Source organism: Callorhinchus milii, unplaced genomic scaffold (genome assembly GCF_018977255.1).
Source record: "Callorhinchus milii isolate IMCB2004 unplaced genomic scaffold, IMCB_Cmil_1.0 Scaffold2, whole genome shotgun sequence".
Lineage (NCBI taxonomy): Eukaryota > Metazoa > Chordata > Chondrichthyes > Chimaeriformes > Callorhinchidae > Callorhinchus > Callorhinchus milii.
In genome coordinates this window covers 70,218,332-70,238,039 of record NW_024704743.1, presented here as the reverse complement: position 1 = coordinate 70,238,039, position 19,708 = coordinate 70,218,332, and the positions used below count along the sequence as shown (strand labels likewise).

The following is a 19,708-nucleotide window of genomic DNA, read 5'->3' as shown; positions in this document are numbered from 1 at the left end:
TAAATGTGTATCCTCTTATCTTAAAGATACAATTATTCTTTTATACATATATACAAAAAAACTTATTTATCTTAATCTACAAAGTTAGATGTTCAGTTTCAATATTTCCTGCAGTGGGTTTCTCCCAGCCCTCTAATTTTCTCTTTAGTGCTTCACTGCGCTGATTCATTCTGGTGTACTGTTTTATGATACTGTATCATTTAAGCAGATATTCGTCATACTATATGTTCCCCGACAGTCAATGCTGCCAAGTATGCAAGCAGAGGAACACTGCAGCAAAACCTGATTCTGCTCTCATCCGATGTCTACATACATGCATTTTCCAGGAAGAATTTACTGGATAGAAATTAGAAGGATGAGTCATGGCTGATATTCGGTCAATTATTGGGACTCATTGCTGTCTTGGTTGAGTTCAGCTAATCATCACATATCAGCACAGATCGAACATGGGACCTTCAGCTCTTTATGGCTCAGTTTCACTTTCGCCAGTGGTTGTCCCTCCACCTTGGCCCCTCTTTCCTATCTTCAGATCGCACCTGAAGACTTTCCTTTTCGATCGTACCTACGATCACCTCCGCTTCCTTCCTGGCTTTGTGTTGAACTACGCCATTGTTTAGTGCTCTGAGGTGCTATCCTGCATTAAGACCGTTAAATAAATGTAAGTTGTTGCACCTGTTAAGCCATTGCAGGGGCAGCTAGATTAGGTTAACCATTCTCTTAGTTTCACCCGTTGCCTCCACGGGGTATTGCTAGCCTATGTGGGACAGTGGCAGCATCCATCTGGTCAATGAATTGTCCATGTCTGCCATTATTTTTTCAATGATTACTAGCCAAGAGAATGGGGTTGTAACTCAAGAGGAGTGAGATTGGTTTTCTTCATTCCCCTCCTGTTTGTCATGATGCTTGAGATTTTCTTTGGTGTTTGAGAGCTAAAGCTGATTGAATTTGCGATAAAATAATAATGAGTGAATAAATGCATGTTGATATGCAGTAGTTCCTTAAATTAGTGTAGAGGAAATATAGTAATCCTGAACTTCACAAATTTCTGTCAACCTCACCAAAAATATTTTGATGAATATACTTTGTAAAGAAACTATTCTTTCTCTGAATTTGTAAATATTACAAGTTATGCAAAAAATATTAGCAATAGTTAAAGCATGGTGTTCAGTTTGGTCAAACCATTTGGTTCTAAGGACCAAGATAGAAGGGATTAGAGGGGGTAGGAAGAGGGGATTAGGATTGGTATATACACACTATATAAATATGAGTATAAACACTGGCACAGGCTAGTTGAGTCGAATGGCCTGTTTTGGAGCTGTACAGTCTATGTAATTATATGCAATGTTGACTTGATTATTCAATGTTTATTTAATGACTTATTGTTTGTTTATTTTGGGGAATTATTTATGCAGTTCATTATTTGATTATTTAGTGAATTATTTATTTACTCAATTATTCATCTTATTCATGTTAAATTATTTACATCTTAATTTTGACATTTTACTAAGGCACTGTGATTTCTGTGCATCTCTACTTTTGTATTGAATTCCTGTGTTAAAATTTATTGTATGAACCAGAAGACTACAATTCAGTCATGGGAGAAAGCTTACCAGCTGTCTCTTATTAATGTGACTTTTTGTTGTGGTTACTAGATTCTACACTGAGTTTATAAACTACTATTTATTTGGGGAAATTTTAATTATTTTAAAGCATTTTTTCTAGCTATTTAAAGTATTATTTTACTGGATCCAGCTAGACAACAGTGCTTGCATGCTTTGCTGTTTTTGTTCAAGGTCCTGGCCTACCTCCCAAAGTTGGCGTTAAGATTGGTAATAGAGCAAAATGCACCAATAAACAAATTGTGCTTTTAAAGAGAGGTCAAATTTTCTTCCAAGACACTAACATCACCTTTTAAAGCCCAAGCCTTTGCATGCACATATTTACCTTAAAATTACTAAACCGTTCCTTTCTAAAGCTATATATATAATATATATTTTGGATGAGACATTTAACGGAGGCCCTGCCTCCCTGTTTAAGTGGATGTTTCAAGATCCTGTAACACGATTCAAAAGAGGAGTTTTTCCTGGTGTCCTGGCCAACAATTCCTCAAGTAAAATTGGTTATTCACTCTATGGCTGTTTGTGAGATAATAATAATAATAATCCCTCCAAAAAACAAAAACAATAATAAATTGGTCACTTTCAATTCATGACTGTTTATGGGACACTGCTGTGCGCAATTGGCTGCCGTGTTTCATCCACAAATATATACAGTCAATTCACTTTACAGCATATTCTGTGAAGCGCTTTCACAGAAGCGCTTTGAGACGTCTAGAAGAGGTGAAAAGCGCTATATCAAATGTAATTATTATTATATTGCTGTACACAAATTGGCTGCCTTATTTATTCACAAAACACAGTCACTGCACTTTACAATATATCCTGTGAAGTGATTTTGGGACATCCTCCCTGCATGAAAATCTCCATACCAAATGTAAGAATTGCGTTATTATTATAAATTATCTATTGGAAGATTCTCCTTCACCAAGCGGTTAACGTAAATTGTTTTGTAGTGGCATTAAGAGGCCATTTTACAATTGCTCATTAAAAAAGGTGAAAATGTATTGCTGCATACACAGATGCATTACTTTACAATTTATCTTTTAAACCCATGCTCATGCAACTAGTCTACTGAGAGCCAGAACAATAAACAGTAGCTTCATTTAATCCACATATGCAGAATTGTGTATTGAGCTTGAATTACAACAGGGACTCAATGTAAACATGGCAAAAGAAATTCAACTCCTGATCAGACAAACTTCATTATAACAAACAGCCGCCTATAACAAGTAGATTAACAGGCCCCACAGCACCTTCATGTAATGAATTTTAGTCCCATTATATAGCAAGTTACACAGCTATAATTGCTTTGGAAACAGAAAGATCTGATCGCACTTAAACATTTTAGATGTGGATTTATCGATGTGGTCCAATTGCTTTTAGGCCTATGTGGCAAATAACATCTGGTCTTTCTGCTGACATGTTGGCAGAGGTTTCAAGATCCCATGTAAAGCAAATAATCTGAGAAAGTTGAGATGTTATATATATTTTAATACATTTGTATTGTATAGGACCTTAAGACTAGAATTCAATAGTTCAAGGCTAGGCACTGAAATGGGCTGAAAAATAATTTTCAGTGTCTTTCATCTATTTGGTGGATCTGCGAATGCAGGACAAATTTTAGCAATTTGCAAGTGATTGATTTTATGACTGATACTTGAGGAAGATTAGTTCCTTCATTTGTGCTTAACATTTCTATTTTTCAGAAGAACAACTTTCTAAGGAATGTTCTGTGACCCACCAAGGCTGTTACAGCTTTGGAGTTGAACAAATGTCTAGTTTATGTCCCAGGCATGGTCTCCATGGACCAGGAATAACTGAATCCATTAAAATCGCTGAACTCTTAAAGTAAAGAGAATAAAACCCATGCAAAGCACTGTACATGCATTTGGCTTGATCACACCATCCAGAATGTTTGTGAAATTCATTAGAGGTAGCTTTCCTTTGACTTCAGCTTCTTCATCAGTTCTTAAACAATTGTAAACAATTCTCTCAAGCATCCAGCAAGATTAAATTCATGGAATCCATCAATCATAAAAAAGTCTCAGAGCACCTTTTGCCTTTCGTAGGTGGTGAATTTCATATGTCATTGTACAGGATTACTTCACCATCATTCAGCTTGGCTGCTACATCTTCTCAACATTGTGCAGAATTCAAATAAGATGCTGGCAGTTGTTGGCAGTTGTTGGCAGTGGCAATCCCTATGAACCATGGTTTGAAAGGAGAATATTTCTCCCCTGCTAGGATAACTTAATAAGATGATTTTATTGTGATATTTTATCCTTGCTCAGTTAATGGCTTAGTCCATCGATGTCAGAAATAGCCAAATCGGCCACCCCTGATCTGAATGATAGCATATTACTATTTTTGAGAATATATTGTGATAGTATCTCGGTTTATGGGATGCAACTTGAAGCTTAGACCTTTCCCTGCTCTTATTTCTTTTTAGACTCATGTTTGATCCTGAAATTGTATGTGATTCACAAGGTCTAATTTATTGCTCTTGTCCTTTGAAAGGAGTTTAGAGCTTTAAAAAAAAGTATTTGATATGTAAATTTCCAGTTGGATAAGACATTTCTAAGATCAATTCTAACTTTTCATTTGTCTTGAGCTTTATTTGCCACATGCTTCACCTTGGGACGTTATTTGCAGGTGTGTTTTTTTATATATTGACAAGACCCAGAATTTCTTAAATGACTGGGTAATTATTTAATTTACTATCAAAACTTCAACATACGCATTACCATGAAATTTGAAGTTAACCCAGCTGCAGAATATATATGTTTGTGTTACACTTCAGTTGCTTTATATCTGCCAGGCAAGATAATGATGCATTCAGGTCTTGCTGTGATCACAGCAACTGCCAAAACTGTCTGCAGGGAAACTACAGCAGAATTGATCTGCAGCCTTTCACAGGATAAAGTAATACTGTTCTGACTTGACACATCAAATCACCTGTGCTTTGTTATTTCTGTTTTCTGAGTAGGCCTCAAAACTTCTAATTGGAAAATTATCCATCCAGCCCATCTAAAATTTCCAGCATCTGCAGTATTTTGTGTTTTGTCCATCTAGGACTGAGATGTCCTCCCGACGTGAAAGGAGTTATGTCAAATTTATTGTACCCATAATCACATCAATTGTTGATCTAAAATTATGTAATGAATAATTCCGAGAATGTTTAGATATGATGTTATTTTGGGGGAGGTTGTAAAATGAGAAGAGGATGAGTTGAAAATAACTGGGTCCTTTAAGGTTCAGCACCATTCTTCCAGTGTCTTAGTCTTTATTTAAATCCTCCTGGGTGGGGGCGGTGGGTGCGGGGGAGTAAGCGGGTCTCCTTGGAGCTCAACTGGCTCCAAGGTGACATGTTTGACAACAGAATGTTGGAATCGAGTCAGCCCTCTGAGGTGATCTCGGTAGTCCAGGTCCGGAGCCAGGCGGGTCTGCAGTATGCCAGGGCTCTGCTGATGACAGCACAGTCCAGCCTGGCTCAGCAGCAGGACTTGGAAGGGCAGACCAATCACTGGGTGCTGGGAAGCATCTCTGTGAACCCTGCAAGACAAATTCCAAACAGGTAGGGTCGTCCGAGCTGGACAAGCAGCGAGAATGCTTGCCAGACAGCAATATGAAAGGCAAGCTACGCGGTTTTAGCTGGTACCCAAACGCACACTTTGGGTCTTGCCAACCTACGCCTAATACTTTCCGGAATTAGGTAAGCAGGATGATTCCCTTCAGGGAGAGAGTGTGCATTCCACTCCAGCAATCTATCACTGGAATTTCCATGTGTAGATGTATGATGTGGATATATATATATATATATATATATGCCACCATGTGGCTGCTCGAGTTAGAATGGGAATCCTACCTCTTTGGTCTTCATAATATATTGTTAATGCATGTAAACAATAATTAACATTTATTTTGTGGGTTGGGTCCACTGATTTTGCCTACAAACCTCTGTATTGCAACATCCTGGAGCTGTGAACAGTAGATTGCTCCTCGGTATGGTGAATAGATTAATTTTAGGGCCAACCTGCTTCAATTACTACACCCAGATACATTTGCATAAAGCTATACAATATTATCATAGCACTGCATCCGAGTAAGATCAGACTTTCCAAGTGCCATTGATCTTTTGAGCTTGCTCCTTGTAAGTCTGAAAGGGGTAATGAAAGGCCAGCACTGTGACTGCTGTTTTGATGTTTCTGTCTTTGATCAACTCTTTGGCTTGGATGACTATCCCGTGATAGCTCTATGTATCACGCTATAAGTATAAAGTGATTCTGCAAACTAAGCAGCACAATTTATGATCTGTTCTCATGTTCTCCATATCCATTTATTTCATTGTCTTCATTTTCACTGTCCTATCATTTCTGAGGTAGTTCTGGAGAAACTAGATGTAGAGTAATTTTCTTTGAAGACCTGAACAAATATTTCATGAATTGACTTTGCATTGTATATCAACAGCAGGATTTCATATGTTCAAAGTTCACAAGTGGTTTGGGACGTCTTCCCGATGTGAAAAGCCCTATAAAGTGTAAATTGTATACTAAAGTGTCTTGTCATAGAATCATAGAATTATACAGCACAGAAGAAGACCATTCGGCCCATCGTGTGTGTGCTGGCTCTTTGAAAAGAGCTATCCAAATCAATTCCACTCCCTCGCTCTCTGGCCGTAGCCCTGCAAACTTGTGTTCCCCACATAATTATCTGCTTCTCTCTGAAAAGTTGTTATTGAATCGGCTTTCCCCACCCTTTCAGGCAATGCATTCCAGATCCGAACAATTTGCTGTGTGAAAAAACATTCTGCCTGCTCCCTCTGCTCAGCCGGCTCCGGCCTGCTTCACGTCTCCCGCCTTGTTCGTCCCACTATTGTCAGGCGGGCCTTCTGCCACTCAGCCCCCACCCTCTGGAACTCCATCCCACAGTCCCTTCTCCTTCGACCCATCTCAAGACCCTCCTCTTTGACTGTGCTTTTGATCTCCCTGCTTCCCCCCAGCCCTCCACCCTCCCCGATCCTGACCCCAGCTCAGGTCTGAACCTCTGTCTGTACAGCACCTTGGGACGTCCTCCCAACGTGAAAGTCGCTATACAAATGTAATGTTGGTTGCTTGTATTTATTTACTTATAGCACAGCATATAATCATGGAAGAAAAACATTATTCAGAAGGATATCTAAGACTTACTAAATGTCATTATCACTTTCATAGAGATTTTATAAAAGTTTTTGAATATGTAATAGTAATTTAACAGAATTCAAGGATCTATTGACTCTCGCCTAGAAGGAAATTAGGAAAAGTAAGTAGTAAACCTTCGTTAATATTGTACAATATTAAGTGCATTTTTGTTCCACCTTTTGGAATATCTGCTCTTTGATACTTCAGTTTGAATGTGAGTGGTGTTTAATCCTGCTCGTTAGTATGATGGTGTTTCTTTCCCTAATTTTTTTTAAGTTTGATGTCAGTAATGCTGTATTACTGTGACTTTCTGGTTCAATATGTGATTTAGCAGATGTAATGATAATACATAATGGTTGGTTACAAAAAGTCTGCTTGATCAAACTGTTTAGTAGTTATCTCAGTAGTATAATGTTTAGTAGAAGTGCACAGTTACAAAAAAGAGCAATTGCAGTATTATCTAGGGTAAATGAAAACCAGATGTAACAATTAACTACACAAATATTTTCTTAGCAAATTACTTACTTTTGGTTCTCTTCATTTTTGAAAACTGATTTATTTGCAGTTAATTTATTTGGAAAACAGATTATTTTTTGTGCCTACACTAGAAATAGTATTACTATACTGACAGACTTTCCTTCAAATGACATTCTTTTATACTATTTGGAATGGATAACCTCAGACAGTAAGATAAGCACTCTTTATAACCGTAAAATGAGGCATCAATCTGTTAACATTGATCGTGCATTTTATTTCAAAGATATGTTATCAGTTGAAGAATTGATTCTATTTCTAACAGAGTAACCTTGTGATGTGTCAGTCTGACTCAGTTGGTAGCACTTTCGTCTCTTGAGTCAAAAGATTGTGGGTTCAAGCCCCACCTCGGGACTTGGAACCCATATTGCCTATGTTGACACTCCAATGCAGTGCTAGGGTGTGCTGCATTGTCACAGGTGCTGTCCTTCAAATGAGAAGTTAAACCAAGGTACCGTTTGCCTGTTCAGTGGACATTAAAGATCCCTTGGCACTATTCAAAAAGAGAAAGAATATTTCTGCCAGTGTCCTGGCCAACAAATACTCCAAATGAAATTCGTCATTCACTGCATGGGTGTTTGGGGACATTGCTGTGTGCACATTGGTTCTTGTGTTCACCTACAAAATACACAGTTGTATGTACAGTATATTCTGTGAAGCAGTTTAAGATATTGTCCTGGCATGAAAGGATCTACAGTAAGGATAATTTTCTCAAATCCACTTTCAAACTTCACCACCAATTTTCTTTGGGTCCCACTTTATTCCTACAGCACTATTCGAAAAGGGAAAAAAGTATCTCCCACTGTCCTGCCCACCAATTCCCCAAATAAAAAAAATGGTCATTCATTTCATAGCTATTTGTGAGACATTGCTGTGCGCAATGGGTTACCACTTTTCATCAAACCACTTTGCAGTATATCCTGTAAAGTGCTTTGAGACGGTGTGACAAAGTGATAAAGCACTATATCAAATGAAAGCACTATTATATACTGTAATAGTTGACATGTTTGCGTTCGCCCACAAATATACAGTCAATTCACTTTACAGTGTGTTCTGTGAAGCGCTTTGGGACGTCCGCCCGATGTGAAAAGCGCTATATCAAATGCAAGGATTATTATTATTATGTAGTGATATACTGTAACTGTTAGTTTAGTTTGCTTATTTGAAAATATGGAGTATATCCTGTATGTCAATATTTAAATGTTTTGTATATGTAACGCAAGTCAATTTGTTGAGGTATTTTGCTTTATTGTGAGGTGCTACAAAATTATAAGAGTGTTGAATTGTCATCAATTGTTGCGTCGGGAAATAATTTCACTGAGTCTTTAGCATTGCCATAGTCCAACAAAGATTGTTAATAAATTCTAAGATAGAATATTGGCTATCAAATAGCTCTATTTCTTTTGGAAAGCAGTTAGTATTACTTAAATGACACAGGCCCAAAGCAATTGAACTGGAAATAGATTTATTTAACAAAGATATCTTAGCCATTAACATATAACATGCAAGTACAATGTCCATTTACCAAGAGTTAAAATCGCAGACTTAGAAAAAGCTCCAAACCTTCACAATATCCATTGCATTACAGTTTGTATCTGGGCTCCTCAAGCACTTTAGGAAATATTCTGTTTCCAAATGAATGTTGCATCCATGGGATGAAGAGAATTGTCTGCTGAGTCGCCAAGATCCTTATCCATTCATTCATCACATCCAGGCTAGACTACAGTTTGCATTTATATAACACCCCTCATGTAGGGTAGCGCTTATGTGGCAGAGTAGACTTGGTCAACTCTCTGCTCACCGGACTTCCCAGCTCTTCCCTCCACAAGCTACAAACTATCCAGCACACTGCAGCTTATACTCTTTCCCATACTAGATTCCACGAGCCTATCACCCCATTCCTTGCTGGCTCCACATCCAAACTTGGAGTCACATGAACCTGAAATCTAGGTTTATACTTGCTCACTTTACTCAGCCTGTGATTGTAAAGTATTGAATAGTAAAACATATCAGGTTCCTGTTTTAACTTCCATAGTAGAAAGAAACTGTATTTAGCCTACACATTTTCAAATTTGCCACATGTATATTATCTCACAAATCTAACTGAATCTCTTTTGTATCTCACTAAATTAAACCATAGTGAAAAACATCTTCAATGCTGCAGTACCTGTGAAAAAAGAAAAACAAGGGAACACAAAGAGTTCTTAGTGAAGAAAACCATATTAGAATGTAATGTAATCTTACTAAATACAGTAGATTTCCTTTTTAAAGAAAGAAGCCTTCATCCAGAACCCACAATGAAGCAATTACTATGCACAGAATGCATGGCAATAAAACGATGCAATGCTTTATCCAAAAATAAAACATTGGAAGGCAATAAATCTTGAAACTTGTATGGTCAGATAGACTGGAAAACTAAGTCCATTCTTAAGTATTCTCCAGCGTAAAAAGCACACCCAGAAATTGTTTGCGAAAATGCATTATACAGCCAACAGATGCCGTGACAATAAGCTCATACATTATGTACTGAAAAACACTTCCTTTTAGTGATGGATGTGGCTTTGTTTCACAATTTATATCATAGTTCCTTTAAATGCATGGTTGATTTATTAAAACAAGAGCATTTTACAACAGTAATGGATTTTGATATGTTTTTGTTGACATATTTTCCATTATTTACGAGAAGACAGTAATGCATAATGGAGTTGAAATGCGTGCCAGTGATTGCAGAAATCGTGGTGCCAGCATTCCAAACAAAATATGGAGGTTTTCAATAATAAGTGGAAACTAGAACTGTTATCAATGTATTGGAGAAAACTGTATGGAAAGATTGCTATATACTGAAGGAATTTTGTTTTCTTAACTTTTAACTCTCAAAATCCAGAACACAAATATGAGTACAACTTTAACTAAAATCGTTCCTCAAGGATAGCATCCTAAAATCTATCTTTTAAAATTTGTTTACTTTCAGCCATGAGAGAAAATCCCACCTGAATTTTTACATAAAAGTCAGCCAGGTTGTGAGCTGCTTCTTACGTCTGCAGCTATAATACATGAGAGATTTACAGTCTTTCTCATTGCTGGTTATTCTGTTTACCAGATGTCATTTGAATGATTCTGCAGTAAAGCTATGAATTTTAATCATTCTCAGCCAGTAGATTGGTCATAGTATTTTCTATCACTTGTGCTAATCTTGATTATTTGTTTAAAATAAAGTTCTACTTCACTGGTATAAATGGATTGATGTTTAGATTGGTGTTCTGGTTAGGTTTTCATGGTTCAGAGTTCTTTTAATTTTTCCAATACAACAGAATGGGAACACTTCGGGGTAAGCTATGGTCTCAGCTATAGATACACTTATTTATCGATAGCTGTTCATTACCTTCGGCACATTGCCCAGCTTCATCCGTATTTCACACAAAATTCCGCCCAAACTCTTTCACACCTTTGTTACCTTCTGATTTGACTTCTAAAACCCACTCCTCACCAGTCTCCCAAGTTATGCTTGTCTGCCCAATTCGGCTATCCACAAGCTCCAGCTCATACAAAGCTTCCCTGCTTCCATCCTCAGCCACCAAATTCGCATACTCATCTCTCTCATCCTCGCCAGGCTGCATTGTCTCCCAACAGAATTACATCCTAATCCTAGGTCCTCATACTTAGCACCTGTTTTATTTTTGTGAACTCCTTTCACACTTTTCTACTCCTCTCCACTATACTTCTACCTCCACTATACTCCCCTCACCATTGGTGGCCAAGCCTTCAGCAACTATGCCAGATTCTCTGGAACTTTCGTCCTCTGGAGCTCCCTCTCTCTACCCCTCGGTCTTTATCTGATTTTAAATCTAACCTAAAAACTTTGGAGTGAAGATTTGTATGTAATCTGAAACACATATGGAAGCTAACTCTTTATTCTCAAGAGAGTTCTGTTGGGGATCATCATTTTAGGTTTTATTTCCTGAAAATACATGACGGTGAAACTCAGTTCTGTTTTTACGCAAATTTAACTCATAAATTACATGTTTATATTCTGGCGATTTTAATTTTTATAATATTTGAAACTATCGACAAATTGAACAAAACTCTTAGTAGGTGAGTCAGTAAACTTCAGGCACTGATGTTTCACTACTTTTTCCTAATGTGATGCAAAAATTACCATTCTTTTAACTGAGAGACTTGAACGAAGGATCAAGGTTTATAGTACTGGACACAATAACAAATTGCATTTATATAGTGCCTTTAACATTGGGAGGTCATCCCAAGGCGCTGGACAGTCAAGGGTTAGAACTTGAGCTGGGCATTGAGATCAGGAGGGATGGAGGAGGGCAATGGGGGTGGGATGATGACAGAAGGCACAGTCAAAGAGGAAGGTTTTGAGATGGGCCTGGAAGGAGGTAAGGGAGGGGGCTAGGAGGAGAGACCCTTGCATAGAGTTCCAGAGTGTGGGGGCGGAAAGGCTGAAGGCTCACGAGCCTGGTGCAGAAGAGGAAACAAGCTGCAGAATTATGAATAAGCTATCGTTTGTGAAAGGAAGAGTTGGGAAGTCCATCGAGCAGGGAGTTAGTACAGTTAAACCTGGATATGCTGAAAGCATGGATGAGGGTCCCGGCAGCCTGAGGGGAGAGGTAGTGGTGGAGGTGTGCAATGTTGCAGAGCTGGGAGAAAGCTGAACAGGTCAAGACACGGATGTAGGGACAGTTGAAAGTCGGAACAAAACACGCAGAGGTTCCGTACGGCTCAGTAAGGTGGAGAGTGCTCCACGATTAGTGATCCTATTAGTGCCTAAGGTGAGGAGGCATTGAGGGGAGCCAAGCAGGAGAGCCATCTTCTTGACATTCAATTGGAGAAAGTTGGCTGTTATTCAGGCCTTGATGTCTGACAGACATTCTGTCAGTACAGCAGGGGTCCTGGGGTTGAGGGTGGAGGCAGAGAGATAGAGTTGGGTGTCATCTGCATACATGTGGAAGGAATGATATCACCAAACGGGAGCATGTAAATATGAAAGAGGAAAGGACCAAGGAAGAGCCCTGAGGAACGCACGCATGAGGATGTGAGGAGAAGCTGTTAGCAGATACAAAATGGCGAGGATGGTAATGTAAGAGCGAAACCAGCCAAGGACAAATCGTGAAAGTGGAGATGGAGGATGTGAAGAAGAATAGAGTGGTCAGCAATGTCAAAAACGGCAGAGCGATCGTAAAGGATGAGGAGACAGAGAGGGCCCCTGGTCACAGATGTCCAGAATGTTATTTGTAAGTTTGACTAAGGCTGTCTCTCTTACTCAAAGCAGCACAGAAGCCAGATTGGAGGGGTTCATATAGGAAGTGGCGGGAGAGGAGAGCTAAGCTGGGAAACAGTGACTCATTGCTTCAGACCATCAGCAGCAGAGAAAATAAATCAAGTAGTAAGTAGTGAATTGATGATGCCAAGCTTGGTTTTAAAAGCCTGCAGATTTTAGTAGGAAAGGAATATAGTGCTATGAAATTGCTATAAAAACTGTTCCCCAAACTGTCTTCACATTAAGTTCAAGATGGACCTAGTTTATATTCTTTCTGAGTATATGGGTGTGGATGGATGTTCTTCAATGTCCAATTTGTGTTAATAATTTTATAGTATAACAAAGACTGATGTCCAGTGCAATATATTGTATTGACGATCTGGAATTTGAACCCAGAAGTTTCTGGTTTCACTTGACTTAGCTAACTTAGATGACTCCAAACATACATGCAACTACCATTCTTTAGTTTTCAGACTACTTAGTAAGTATCTTTGCTTAATGGATCAGTTTTATGTTACAATTAATTTCTCAGGAAGTTTTCTTTAGTTTAATGTTCCTTTTTAATTTCATATACACATCATCACATTTTTGTTTCTTTTTTCCTCCCATTTTGCTCCTGATGAAGCATGAAAATATGCTGCTTTCCAGTGTTTGATTATGCCACTCATTCACCAGTATTGTGTGGTACGTGAGAGCATCATGGACTTATTACAGTCCAATTTGTGTGTGTTGCCTCTTTATTTCAGTTCTGATTCCTTGGTTCCAGTGTCAACCTAATAATTCTGCTGAGATTTGGAACCCACGTGGGAAGGGAGAGGAGACATGTACCTATTGCTTGATTCTGTGTCTTAACAATTATTCTGCTACAAATATCATGAGTACCAACAGTCGAGGAAGATTAGTGACAGGTTTGGCTAGGTGCTCATTAAACCACTACTTGCATAAATTTAAAAGACGTCCAGTTTAAATTATACATCAATGCAACGTTACACCTGTTTTGTTGAACAAGATGAACCTTGCTTGCTATTCCCAGTGCTCTAAACGTGGCAAGCGAGTAGGGACCTATTTTCATCTATTCTGGGATTGCCCTAGGAACTGAATTCTGAAAGTTGGTTTGATTTTATTCAAATCTAATCCATATCCAGTTCCCTGCAGATCCTTCAGTACCTCCTAGGGCTACGTGCAAACACTCCCTGGGAGATGTTTTTGAATTGGTGGATATTATCCTCATATCAGCTAAAACCATTCTGTTTAATTTGAAGTCCCTGAAATCCTGCCAGAAGTGGAACAGTGGCTGAGAATAGTATTTGATCTTATGCCCTTGGACAAGCTTGCATATATCCTACATACTCATTTCTCAACTTGTTCTATACTATTTTATCTTTTTTNCCGAGAGGGAGGTTGAGTAAATTTCGTGTTGATTTAATCTGACAATGTGAATCTACAAAGTAGACCCTGTTTTTAACTTTTGGACCCAGTGTCACAAAGATTCATATGGTCATTTATGCCATGAATTAGATTCAGGGTAAGAGCAACAACTGCAAAATATCCCATTCACCTTTCTAAGTGAGATTGACAAACTAATGGTGCTAACTTATGATCAGTTTGTGCTTTTACTGCTAGATATGTTACTGCTAGAAATATTACTGCTAGAAAATGGGTTGAGACTGTCCAAGTTTAACTTATTTGGGAGTCTCAGGTCTTTAACCTGATCAGTTTGGGTTAGATTGGAAGCCGGGTCTAAAGTGTAAAACAGCAGTTTTCATTGGCTTGGGAGAGCTGATTTGCGTTCCTCTGGCTCCGGTCTGCTCCACGTCCCCCGCCCCAACCGCCCTACTATCGGTGGTCGGGCCTTCAGCCTCTCAGCCCCCAGGCTCTGGAACTCCATCCCCCAGTGCCTTCGCCGCTTCCTCCCTTTCCTCCTTCAAGGCCGGTCTCAAAACCTTTCTCTTTGACCGTGCCTTCAGCTCCCCTCTCGACTCTCTTCCTCCTCCTCCTCGCTCCCTCCCTCCTCCCTCACCCTGACCATTTCCCCCCTCCTCTCTCCCTCCCTTCCCTCCCCTCACCCTGACCATTTCCCCCCTGCTCGGGTCATGACCCAACTGTGCAGCGCCTTGGGACGTCCTCCTGACGTGAAAGGCGCTCTATAAATGGAATCTTGTTGTTGTTGTTGTTTTTGCGTTGTGTTTGGCAACATCTTTCTGTTTTTTTAAGCAGTGGGCAGGTCTGCCTGCCTATCTCGCTTATTCCACCTCTCCTCCCCCGGCATTATTTGGCTTTCTGATACAATGGGACTGTATAGACATTTGGTTTCTATCCAGATTACTGTGGAGCTTCTACGTTTCTGTTACTGCCGTCACAGGAAAAAAACATTTTTTTATTTGTATTGAATTTTGGAAACTGCAGTACAGTAATAAAATGAACTGACAGACATTTAATAAAACACATCTTTAATTATTACTCAGTTGTATGTTAGTTTGTAAAAGCACCTCATTAACATTTTTTTCAAAAAATGGGCAAATATCAACATTAATTATTGTCCATATTGTCAGCCAATTGTATAAGTAGTTGGAGACTGTTTGAAAAAACTGATCTGCTTTGAAAATGATAAACCAAGCTATTAAATGTTGGATTTGTTGAGCTAAGGACATGTTTGAAAAGTGGTACTTTATATCAAATTCTTAATCTAAAACTGTTTTTATTGCAACAAATTTGCTTAAAAAAGTGTATTAACAATTCATTTTTTAAAGCACTCATAGTGAATAAACTATTTGTTTCACTTGCAGATAGGTATAATTACATGAAGGAAAGCTTTACTGTTTATAATAAAACATATTCTGTCAAATAGTTTGCCTCATTATTCTTATCTAAAAAATACATTTTACTAATAATTTCTAAAGCTTCAATGATCGAGAGTCATTACGACAACAATATTTGTATCTCATGAAAATGACATTTAATTTAAAGGTCTACAAATAGAACAGCATTTAACTTTGGTTGTCTGCTGAACATATCTTTTATGGTTATTATAATAAGAATAATCCTTGCATTTGATATAGTGCCTTTCAAGTTGGCAGGACATCCCAAAATAATGTACTTCACATGATATACTGTAAAGTGTAGTGACAATCCTTTTGTTATATTACTATAACAAACAAAATATTATCTTTGAATGTTGTAAAGTTGGTAATTTCCATAACGTACTTCGCAAATATTTTACTGTCTATAAATACAGTCACAGTAAGATCCTGTGAAACGCTATGAAACGTCTCGACAACATAAGGGGCTATATAAAATGCATGGATTATTATTTGATAAGCACATAATGACTCAGTGTATGTTCTACCAAATAATCTGTTTTACTGAGTCAGTTTAAATTGTATTTTTACTTATTTGTTTGGACTTTTATAAACTTTGATCTTTCCATTCACAATCCTCCAACTATTCTCTTCTCACTAAGTCAGCATTCCCTCTTTTTTTTTGTTTGGCTCGGTTACATCGCATTTGATCTCCTAAATCAGTAGTTTTAGTAATAGTGTTTTTTTTTATACTGATTTTTGCTTTTATGTATTATCCCTCTGTGACAATTATTTTTCTACGGGATATCTTGTTATGTATTGTATATACTGTTTTGAAATACTTTTAGTTAATATCTCTACCTCAAAATCTATATCCACTGATATAAAATTATGAAGTATTGTAATGTTATTTTGAAAATAATTTGAAGGAACTCTTAAAGGTGTCAAAGAATCTAGCTTGGGTTTACATTTACAGTTGATTATTCAACTGCTTAAAGACGAGATCAAAATCTTCATTGGAAACTGGTTAACTTCTTAAATGCAATCCATTTCCTAAATATTCATTCAATTATTTTTAAAAAGAATGTTCGAACCAATTTGCGCAATCTACGTTTGAGCTACATAATTCACTTTAAAATGCAAATATGGGGTGCCAGCACAGGACTTGTTTAACTGAATGTTTCCAACTCATATTTAAGTGTTACTGGAGGCATCTAATGACAAAAAATGAGTACTGCAAAAAAAATATTTTTGCTGGGCAAATATGATTAGATTAGTTTCACACAATTACAGTACTTAGGATTGATGTAGGAAAACAGTGGTGATATTGATATGAAGCCATTGTATTGCTGTGATTTTACAAATTATCAATTTATTTTTTCTAGCCAAGAAAGTACTGCAAAGACCAAGTTAAGTTCCAGTCCTGTGTTCTGGCTCGGTGATTTCAGTTCAGAATTTAAACATATAGTAGTAGGTAGGTTCAGCACTCTAAGATACTCCCCCGCGTGGAGGGCGCTATATATATCTGAGTTGTTGTAGGTAGACATTGTCCATATGTACTTGGGACGTCCTCCCGACGTGAAAGACGCAATACAAATGTAATTTTATTGTTGTTGTATACCGCAAATATTTTAACCTAGTTTGTGGTTTTTATGCAAAATCATTAAACAGATTATCTGAAATTCAAAAATGCAGGAAAATTGAGCCAGAATTACTGACATTGAATTGCCTTACTTGATTAATCTCTGCTCATTTGTAACTTTTTTGAAAAAAATTGAAGTATAATTTTTTTCTCAGGTGGAATATAAGAAAGATTAAAATAGAAAGTGGGAAGGTGCATCTTGCATTCTGAGCTTTTTTCTTTAATGCAGGTTTTTAAGCATTTGAGAGCATTAGCTCTGCTAATTGCACTGTTTCCACAGCTTTTGGTGCAGAATTATTTAAGACCTAATCAGGAACAGCAGCCCATATTCTCCTCAGCATCACCAGTGACAACAAAGTTGGCAGCTTTCCAGGTGGCTAAATTATTATATTGATAGGATATAGTATGGGAGATGCTGTGCATTTGGTGTGACTACTTAACCTTTAGATACAGTTAAATGAAAAAAAAACTCCTTTGTATTGTATTTTTAATGCTGTGAAATACCCACCAGAGTTTAATGCATTTTGGATACATAGAGAAGAATTAATGATTTGAAGACACTGACTCAGTAAATTATTTATTCTGGCCCCGAGGAAGCTGAGAAGCTGAGTGAAAGACTAATAAATCATTTGTGGTGCTGCTGGTTGTCACTTCCAATTATTTTAGACGGTTTTGTGATAAACTGCAGCACCTGCTAGATATCCCCATTGTATCCTTTGGTACTTAGAATGCAGCTTGTTTTGTGATTGTTAAAGACAAGTTTCTTAGAATTCTTGTATCAAAAATAATTTTGTAAGATTTTGCATTTTACTCTGCTTTTTTACCTGTTTCTGTTCAATAAGTGCCGCACATCCTATAATTTAGAGCATTATCGGATTAAACCAGTTTTTTTTTCTGTATTCAGAAAGTATTAAATGTGTGTTTTACGTTTTTCAGCATATACTTATATCATATTTGATGTTCGGCAGTGGAGCAAGTGCTCTGCAAGCTTTAATTGAAATTGTATAAAATGAAAAAGCAGTACAGACAAATTTGGAATACCCTGCACATTTCTATAGTCTCTTGTCAGAAATCAGTCTTGCTTAGTGTTTCAGGGTTAGCTGTACAGAATAATAAGGTAGTTGTTGTAACATTGTTTCTAGGTTTCAAAGCAGAATGAACAAAGATCAGTAGAAGCTTTCTGTGGAGTTGTAGTTGTCCAAGTCTGCCATGTGGAACTTGCTAGTATTGATCTCAAGCAGGTCAGTGCAGCAGGTGATAAGAGGAAAAGTATGCTCTGAGAAAAGGCCATTCAGTCATCAAGTCCATTTCTTCCATACAGTTTGCTATATAGTTTGCTCTGTCATGTAATCCATCCAAACTACTCATTCTCCTGAGGGAATTGACCAACCACAGGCAAACTTTCAAGAAGATGAAGCTCTCTCAGATCAGTTTGCATTCGGTACAGATTCAACCAGATGAGGTTTATTGTACTGTTCTGGCATATTTGATGCTAGATTCCGTCAAAAATTAAGTATGTACTTTGATGGTTGCTATTGAGCTAAACCAAGAATGACCCATTGCTGAAATAAGATTAGTTTAAAATTTCAGTTGGCCTTTATAAAATGGACATATTGGGAAACTTCCATCTTTCTATTCACCTGCACACACGGAAAGCCTTTCTGCAAACCCAAGATTATACAATAGGATTCCTGATTTCCTTTCAGCATCTAAATGTTTCACTGAAATGCACCAGCTTCTGCCCTCTGGTTCCATTTTTGTGAGAATTTGAGTCTACAGTATTAACAGGATGAACTTGAGCCAGACTGATTTCACATATTCACACATATTCACACCTAGAATACTGTTCAGTATATAGAATTGTATGTCAGCATATAATCATCCTTGCATTTGATAGAACCCCTCATTGAGAAATCTCAAAGCTCTTCACAGGATTTTTACTCTGACGTGTAGTGACTATTTTGTAGGCAAAAGCAAATTTGCACATAGCAATGTCCCACAAACAGCTATGAAATGAATGAGCAATTTTTTAAACTTTATAGCGACCAGAATCCATGCAAGCCAACAATCACCAAGTAGTTACATACAACATTATTTGGTGGAGTCCATATGTATTAAAATTCAAATTATTGCTGTTATAATGCCATTAAAAGTATTCTTAAATTGTTAATTTTGCATCGCAATTATACTCAATGCAATTTAATACTGAATTCTTAAAGCTGTGAGTGATATTTAAACTAGCCCTTATTTCTTCAGTAATTTTTTTAAAATAATGGTGTGAGCCAAGACAGATTGAAATTCCATTTTTTTTCTTTTAAGATATTGTGGTTCAGAGTTAAATGCAACAAACTGGGCCTCAACTGGTTTGTGCTTGACATCCATAAATACAACTTTTGAATCTATATTTTTAAATGTTTCTAATTTCAAATCTATTTGGATACTAGGAACAATTTTAATAAATGCTTTTCTTGTGTTGAAAAGAGAGCAGTTGTAAACATAGATCACTTTTGCATTTTCAAACTCTATGATTGGATGTGAAGATTTGCAAAATATGACTTCAGGTCTAAATACCTCTGGAAAGTGAATTGCACAACAATACATTTGTACTTAGTGCAAGTCCCAATAAGAGATTATTCCTTTACATTACTGCATATGCTCCTTTG

The 19,708-nt window shown here is 37.5% G+C and overlaps 1 protein-coding gene across 8 annotated transcripts in view; it reads left to right on the top strand.

Annotated features, from left to right (window-relative positions):
* The window catches only part of tbc1d5 (TBC1 domain family, member 5), a 222,593-nt gene that overhangs the window by 7,677 nt on the left and 195,208 nt on the right, over positions 1-19,708 (top strand). The window contains exon 2 of one of the 8 annotated variants that reach the window (XM_042346853.1): positions 16,789-16,877. The exons of the other annotated variants lie outside the window; for them this stretch is intronic. The gene's annotated coding sequence lies outside the window, so the exon portion shown is untranslated. The remainder of the gene's footprint in view (positions 1-16,788; positions 16,878-19,708) is intronic. 8 annotated transcript variants of the gene reach the window in all.